The 8,465-nt window shown below is 34.2% G+C and overlaps 1 long non-coding RNA gene across 1 annotated transcript; it reads right to left on the reverse strand.

Annotated features, from left to right (window-relative positions):
- Window positions 1-1,555: 1,555 nt before the first annotated feature.
- On the reverse strand, window positions 1,556-6,936 carry LOC135088365 (uncharacterized). Its single transcript, XR_010261028.1, has 4 exons — window positions 6,675-6,936; window positions 3,229-3,443; window positions 2,824-3,051; window positions 1,556-2,059 (listed from the first exon to the last, which is right to left on the reverse strand). It is a non-coding gene; the product is annotated as an uncharacterized LOC135088365 (long non-coding RNA).
- Between the last annotated feature and the right edge of the window lie 1,529 nt (window positions 6,937-8,465).

Consider the following 8,465-nt stretch of genomic DNA (forward strand, 5'->3'; position numbering starts at 1 on the left):
ATTTTTACGACTTCATGAAAATTTTATTTTTTAAATGAATTTTAATTAATGTTTCCATTTCTGTTGTTTCTAACTAATAGTATATTAAAACCATATTATGTTACCAAATAAAAAATATATTACTTTTATAAGTATTAGTATATTTTTTCTTCATTTGAAATATGGAGTCCCTGGGTCTCCACCTTACACTTAACGTAAGTTTTAGTCACCATGCAAACTGAGGGTTATAGCACGGATAAGCGGGAGATTCGTTACAATAGGAAAAATGCTTCAGATTTTGAGGTTATTAGCATAACAGAAGTACATTTCCATTTTCTATCTTCTATAGGTACTTATAATAAATCTGTAGAGAGGTCAACTCTGTACATGAAATATATTTTCAAAATAACTATCAGGGGGTGATACTGATGCCAAAAATGCAATCAGTAAAATTTTTGTCTGTCTGTCTGTCTGTATGTTCCTTATAGAAACAAAAACTACTCGACGGATTTTAACGAAACTTGGTACAATTATTCTTCATACTCCTGGGCAGGTTATAGTATACTTAGGAATTCCCACGGGAACAGGAATTAGCGGGAAAATCCTTTTGTATCAAAAATCTAAACCGCTTAAGTTAGACGCTTTAAATTTCGCACGTAGGTACTTTAGTAAACTAATTCCCACGGGAACTGGAATTCGTGGGAAAATCCCTTTGTATGAAAAATCTAAACCGCTTTAGTTAGACGCTTGAAATTTGACATGTAGGTATCTTAATAAACTTAAAGCTTAGTTACAACAGGATATTGCAAAATTCCCACGTGAACGGGAAAAAACATTTGAACGAAAAAATCTAAACCGCGTAAGATAGATGAAGGGGGTAAAACGGGATCCACGCGTACGAAGTCGCGGGCGGCCGCTAGTTGCTAATAAAACTATTTATTGTCAAGAATTATATGTATAATAATGCGAATTCCCGTTCCCGTGGGAATTAGTTTACTAAAGTACCTACGTGCGAAATTTAAAGCGTCTAACTTAAGCGGTTTAGATTTTTCATACAAAAGGATTTTCCCGCTAATACCTGTTCCCGTGAGAATTCCTAAGTATACTATAACCTGCCCAGGAGTATGAAGAATAATTGTACCAAGTTTCGTTAAAATCCGTCGAGTAGTTTTTGTTTCTATAAGGAACATACAGACGGACAGACAGACGGACAAAAATTTTACTGATTGCATTTTTGGCATCAGTATCACCCCCTGATAGTTATTTTGAAAATTATATTTCATGTACAGAATTGACCTCTCTACAGATTTATTATAAGTAGGTATAGATATGTAGGAGAGACGTCTTAATTACACTTTAAATCGTAGATCGATAAAGAACCCCTTTGTCAAACCGTATGAATAGCAGCAAATAGAACTTTGCGTATTGGAAAAATAGGAATGCCTACGGAAAAGCCAAACATTTTTTAAAAAGAAGTTAATATATTTTACTTACATTTAAATCCAAAAATATCTTTATTCCGACCCAAGGGTAAGTAGGCAGTTATGTAGGTATAAATGAAAATACGTATGTAGGTACTTATTATTTATTAATGGTCATGTTCTACATTTTCTATTAAATATGGGCCCAATACATCAATGATGTCGCCATCACAACAAAGTACCATAAATGGTTTAACGAGATTCCGATATTTGTATAGGGAATAAGTTTTTTTTTTGGTATGCATAATTGCTACTTTTTTGCACATAAATGTATGTATGTACCATACATGATGACAATAGCCTTTCTTTGTGGTAAATCGTTTCCTGGCTTCCCGAAAAGAGACTGGAACATAAAGGTTTCTTTGGGCTACTTCCTCTCTACTAATATGTTGTAACCCTAAATGTGCTGGTACGAAATGTTCCTCCATCATACTGCGTGCTTTCATTACATATTTTGTAAGAGTACTCCTTGAAATGCCAAGTAATGTAGCTATTCTGTCATCTGAATCACCGGTCCTCAGCTTCATTAAATAAGCACCAACTGTAGTAATTCGTGCTCTCTGATAGTATCTATGGCAAAGAAGATCTGAAGGACGAATCTGAAAATAAAATAAAACATCAGATTCACAGTTCAACAATAAGAAGAGCAATATTTATATAGGATTAACGACTTTTGTGTGTAACGGAATAGTAAGATGAGTGATGAAAGATAATAAAATTTATGATTTGAACGCTGAATGATGAGGAATGATTGGTCTATGGAGGAAACGAAAGGGATGAATGAGGAACGAGGATTGAGAGTGAGAATAGTGGTAGTTTAAAAGAGTAGTCTGTTGTTATGCAGGAAGTATAAATAAAACTTTACTGAGTTTATTTGGCTCAGGGAATTTTTAACTGGCTTTATAATAGTAAAAATTATGTTTAATATTATGTAAGTAATAATATTGCAATATTTTAATAATATAAGTCTATTTGTATTATACAGGGTGGAAACGATAAGTGATCTATAACACTTTTAATATTGTGTGGCTGGCATACATTTAGTATGGAGGCTGAAAACATTGAATTTTCGGATAGATCCAGTTAATTCTGTAACTATTTACTGATACCGTTAGAAAGAGCTCGTGAAGCACTTTCAGGATGAGTAACCAGTTTTTCGATATCTTGTGTAGTTTAGAAATAATCGAGTGAGATCACTTATCGTTTCCACCCTGTATAACCTGTATGGATGAGAGTAGTGGCAGATTGAAAGCAATGGAAGGAGTTGAAGGATGGGAAGGCTGATTCGGAAAAAACCTTTTTTATTATTATAATAAACCGGCATAATTATTTTTATGTATTATAAAACTGGCAGGGCTCTTACCTCTCTGGGTTGAATCCAATTTCGAACAATGTTTAATATATCTTGATTATTCTCTGTATCCAAACAATGACTTCAAGTTCGCAATAATGAACAACCACATCCAACACAAACTTGTTGGTGACCTACCGGGGCACCGGTTGGCATATCTGGAGAGTCTTGTGAAGTAGGTGTGGTATCTCTTTGCAATAATGAGTGACAAGCCCCACAGATGTAGTCATTTGCAGTAACCTGTTTAAAAATAATAATAATTAGAAATAAGTTTAAAAAAATTATCAGTTTTTTAATGTCCCGCACTTAAATTATTTTATTTTAGTATTAATTTACAGAAACCAATAACTTTACAAGAATTAGACTGATTGTATAGCCAATAACATTTTATTAAATAAGGACTTTAGCGTGCATTACCTCTAATGGAGTTAGTCATTCCACAATTATGTTCCTGATGTTAATATGATGTTGAGTGTTAGTTCTCAGGGACATGAGCTGATGTGAACGTGTTCTAGGCTCTAGTGTTCTACTGCAAAGCACACATTTTCTGCTAAGATTTGAAGTAGATGCATTTGTGTTGTATCTTGGGCTTGGGTCCAACATGTTGTGCATATAAGATCATGAGCTGTAACCTGTAAAAATAAATAGATTCATTGCATGCCATGCCACACATACTCCTGTGCGTTGAATAAATTGAGCCGCAAACCATAAAAAAAATGATAATTCAATATTATGTGCTGTTAGTAGAATTTTGGGTCAGAGGGTAGGGTTAAACAGCTTTAGTAAATAAGCATTGTTGTTATAATAATTAATTATGACGTGTTACAAACTTAGTTACAAAAAATAATAATCTAGTAGTCTTAGTTCCAAAAAACAAAACAAAACAAGCTTTCATTGAGAGCAGGGAGATAGTGTCAAACATGGACCTATAAAAAAAGGCGGACGGAACTCGCGCTACAACAAAACTGTGACGCAAAATTTTGGCGTTTGTCTATTGTGTGAGTGAATTTAGGGATGCCATGTTAGCCAAAACATTTTACCCATTTATTTTAAGAAAAACATAGATCGGCAGATGTTACTTGGAAATGTAGACAGAATTATTCCGTGCCATTTTAAAAGGATGAAAGGTGAATGCGATGAGGTAGGCGCGAAATTTTCAATGTTCAAATTTTCTTACATTGTTTGCAAGTCAGTGTGTCAGGGTATGTAGTTATGTACATAATGTTGATCAAAAATGATTCACGCAGTTACAAATTACGAATCTTGTGTACATTATAATCATAATCTTATGCATCATCAATATATTATTATTATCTCTGATAGATTTTTTTTAACATACAACCTGACACTGACTTGAAATCAATGTAAGAAAATTTGAATTTTGCAGTTCCACATTTTTGGGAAGGATCAAATTTGCCTATGAAAATATATCCCATTAAAACACAATTATTATGATAAATTATTTTATTTCCATAGTATGCGTAATAAATAACTAAAGTCCTAAAATTATTATTAATTTCCCATATTTCGGGTAATTTTCCCACGTAAATAACTGAGAACACTGGTCTTTGACGTATTATTTTTTCGAGTGAATGACGTTTGATTTAAATTAATTTCAATATTTTAATGTCGGGAAATAAGTGATTGGATTATTATTTTGCCTGTGAAATGTGATTCCTTAATTTTTGTTTGTTCGAACAGAACGGTTTTTACACAATTTCATCACACAAGACATGTCGTATTCGTGTTGTTTTTTCGCTGCTTAAATGTGTCAACTGTGTGAAGTTTGCACTCGAAGTGGTGTAACAGGGTGTGAATGTGTGCGTGCCGGCCTGTACGTACAGGCAAGCTGGTGTATCCTAATGTCACAGTATTTTGTTGATGAGAATCCGTCCGACTTTTTTTATAGGTCCATGGTGTCAAAGTAAATAATTCCTTAGATTTACACCAAAACCAGCTGGATTGTCAACATAATTGTTGTTTCGCTCATGCCTCCATTGCGCTGTACCATCGACTAGTTTCTTACAATCGAATCGGGCCTGGCTGTCCACACTGTCCAGGGTTGAACCACAGATAATAGCGGAACATTCATTTCAAGACAACCCGCCATGAGAATGGCAATTCAGAAGTTTGGCAAGGCTAGTACTTATTCATAATAGTGTTGCCGATCGATAGTCGACTATCGATAGTCTATCGATAGTCTATCGATAGTCTATCGATAGTCAAACTATCGCAAGACTATCGATTGGCCTATCGATAGTATCGATACTGTCGATACTATCGATACTATCGATAGCTCAAAACGAGGCAATACTATTGAATATGTGCAATACTATCGATACTATCGATAGTATTGTTGCTCGTGAAGAATAAACTATCGATAGTATCGATACTATCGATAGTATTGTCGCTTTTGAATAAAAAACTATCAATACTATCGATAGTATCGATACTATCGATTGTTCTAGACTATCGATAGTTTGGCAATTTCCAATAGTATCGTTTACAATATTTGGGTATAATAGTCAATAGCCACAACAATAGGGTTATTGGAATACTTGAATTATTTCATATAGTTAACCATAACATTTAATTGTATGTTTCCAAAATTGGCAATACATTTTATTTGCTGTACTTAACTAATGCAGGTAGTTTTAAATACAAGTGAGATTATTATTGTTAGTTATTTGTTTAGTTGGTAATTCAAGCGTAACATTTTAATGATAGATCGCCCGGAGTCCTGCCAGCAGGACTTAAAGTACTTCCGGTAGGACGCAAAATTAAAAGATCACAGTTTCGTAAGTATACATTGTACAAATTTCAAATTTACACGAAAAAATAGAGTGTTTCTCTCTCTTTCACCCAATAGTGCCCAAGATCGAAAAACGCGACTAACCGTTAGTCGGAGCCCGATGGCGCACGAGTATACACGGGGGCAGCGCGTTCGCGCTCGCGCGACACATTTTGACGCGCCGGGCGTGGAGTCGGCAACATTTTGGCGATAATATTATAATGAATGTGAAGTATTCCAGCCTAATCAAACATTTATAATTTATTTCTTGTTTTTGTTTTTAATTTGTAGTGTATTTGTAAGTGATAGGTGTAATTTCTAATACAAAGTGACGTACCAAAGTAATTAATTTAAAGTTCCTTATTATAGTTCCTATTAGTTAAGTTGAAAGAAGATAAACAAGTTTATAATATATTAAGAAAAGTAAAATACTGGTTAAACAAAATGATTCTACGACATGACTTTTTATTTAATAAACACTAACCAAGTGTTTACTACTTCTGGTGAGGATGAGTTCAAATTTGAAGGTCACCGTACTGCTGGAAGGACCAGCAAGCAAACACGTACAAATTGCGTACTGCGGGCAGGACTTGCGATAATCTTCTGGCAGGACGTTTAGAACAAAAGACCAGTCCTTCCAGAAGAGCTTCCAGCAGGACAAAGCACCGGGCGATCTATCATTAAATATTGTAAAAATGAATTTAAACATACCCAATACTATTGCAAATTTACAGACTATCGATAGTCTAGAACAATCGATAGTATCGATACTATCGATAGTATCGATAGCTTTTTATTCAAAAGCGACAATACTATCGATAGTATCGATACTATCGATAGTTTATTCTTCACGAGCAACAATACTATCGATAGTATCGATAGTATTGCACATATTCAATAGTATTTCCTCGTTTTGAGCTATCGATAGTATCGATAGTATCGACAGTATCGATACTATCGATAGGCCTATCGATGGAGAAGGCTTTTTCGAATGAAAACTATCGATAGTTTTACTATCGATAGTTCGGCAACACTAATTCATAAGATTGCAGAGCAAAATGTAGGTACTTACCGATCGAGGTGCTGCCCATTGTTGTGTATAATTAAGTTGCTCATTTTCTAACACCATAGAACCACCAGCCGAGCCTTGGCCGAGCCACACAAAAACAGTAAATCCCAGGCTGAGTATGTCGTTATTGCAATCAATCAGAGTCCGTTTGAATAGCCAAGTTTGTAGTTAATAAAGTTCCGAAAATAAAAGCTAAAACACAAACGAATCACAAAGAAGGATCAAGCAAGACAGCAACACAGCAAGAGTGAGTGAGAGAGAAAAGGTGATGCGAGTGAATGACAATTTGACTAACAAATAGGGATGTCCATTTAGAATAGACATAATCGATTAAATTGATCGTTTTTGAAAAATTTTATTTTTAAACATTGTGTTGCTATAAATATTTATTTTATTTATTTAATAGGACAACCAACAAGACATACACTGGAAGACAATCAATATTTACAACGTATTTAACTTAATCTAAGTGCTGCCTTAATTATAGGTTGCCACGGCATGCAATAGTGGACTTATACATAAACAGTGTCTACACTTAAAGAAAAGAGTAAATATGTAAATGTAGGTAAATAAATGTGATTAAATATACATAAAATGCAATAATCCACTGAAGCGCTGCGGGCGCGGCGGATCTGCGCCCGTCTAAAGGTCTAATGATTAGACTCTAGTCTAATCGATCATACCATTATTTACTTAAATCGAATTAAAAAAGCGCATCTATGTCTCTGCTCTGTCAATATGTCGGTGACTTTGATTTCGTTTAAATACTTTTAAAATATTTTTTCGAACTGCAACTTGTCCGATAGGTTTGGACACTTGCAAGTAAATAAATAAAATATACATAAAATTATGGTAGGTACATACTAAGTCTTTGAAAATCTTAGGGCGATTTTTATCAATGTCCTTTGTCTGCTCGATTGCATTGATGGTAAGGAGCAATGGTATTATCTATAATATCATTGGTAAGGAGGGACTGTTCTAAATACATATTATGATAGTTGAGATGGTTGAGAATATTTCCGGGTCGATCGCTTCCACCTTCGGCCTAGATAGTACCTAGCTACCCACTTATACGCCAAACTATCTTATGATTGTTATGCATTGTTAAGTAGGGTTATAATACCTATACCTAATTATGATTGTTATGCATTGTAAGTAGGGTTATAAATAATTATAATTTACATAAGCAGCAGGTCGGTTATTTTTATTTAGGCAAATGTAATATTTTAAAAGACAATACGTACGATCAGATATTAAGATCAAAGATAAAGATTTCTGCTGTGAAAAAAAATATAAAACAGCTAACTTCTATATCAAGTTCCAACGTCGCTATACGTACCTACCTACTGAATGCTACTGGATTATACGTTCATAGCTCAGAAGTTTAGTCCTTTTTCAGCAGTGTTTAGTAAGAATATTATTACAAATGGGCTTTTAGGGATTTTGTTCACATGGAATAAACGACAAAGTTCTTAGTTACTTATCCAATAGGTAGTAGTAACATATATGTAGAAAACAGGAACTTAGATGCCAACGAAAGAAAATAGGCTATCAAATGTTGTTTTGGGGACTTACCTTTATAAAAATATCACATTTAAAAATTCATACCATTTGTTGTTATTTAAAAAACAATGTCAATTTTGACGATTAACTGAAAGTCTATTATCTATTAATATAGTAGCGATATATGGTATCCAGCGGCAATGGCAGTGCAAAATTTTGACAATGACTGTAGTTATCATACTTCGAGTTTGTCCATGGAGACGGCAAAAGTCCTTTAGTTGGCCATAAAGT

This window comes from Ostrinia nubilalis, chromosome 3 (assembly GCF_963855985.1).
Source record: "Ostrinia nubilalis chromosome 3, ilOstNubi1.1, whole genome shotgun sequence".
NCBI classification, from domain to species: Eukaryota; Metazoa; Arthropoda; class Insecta; order Lepidoptera; family Crambidae; genus Ostrinia; species Ostrinia nubilalis.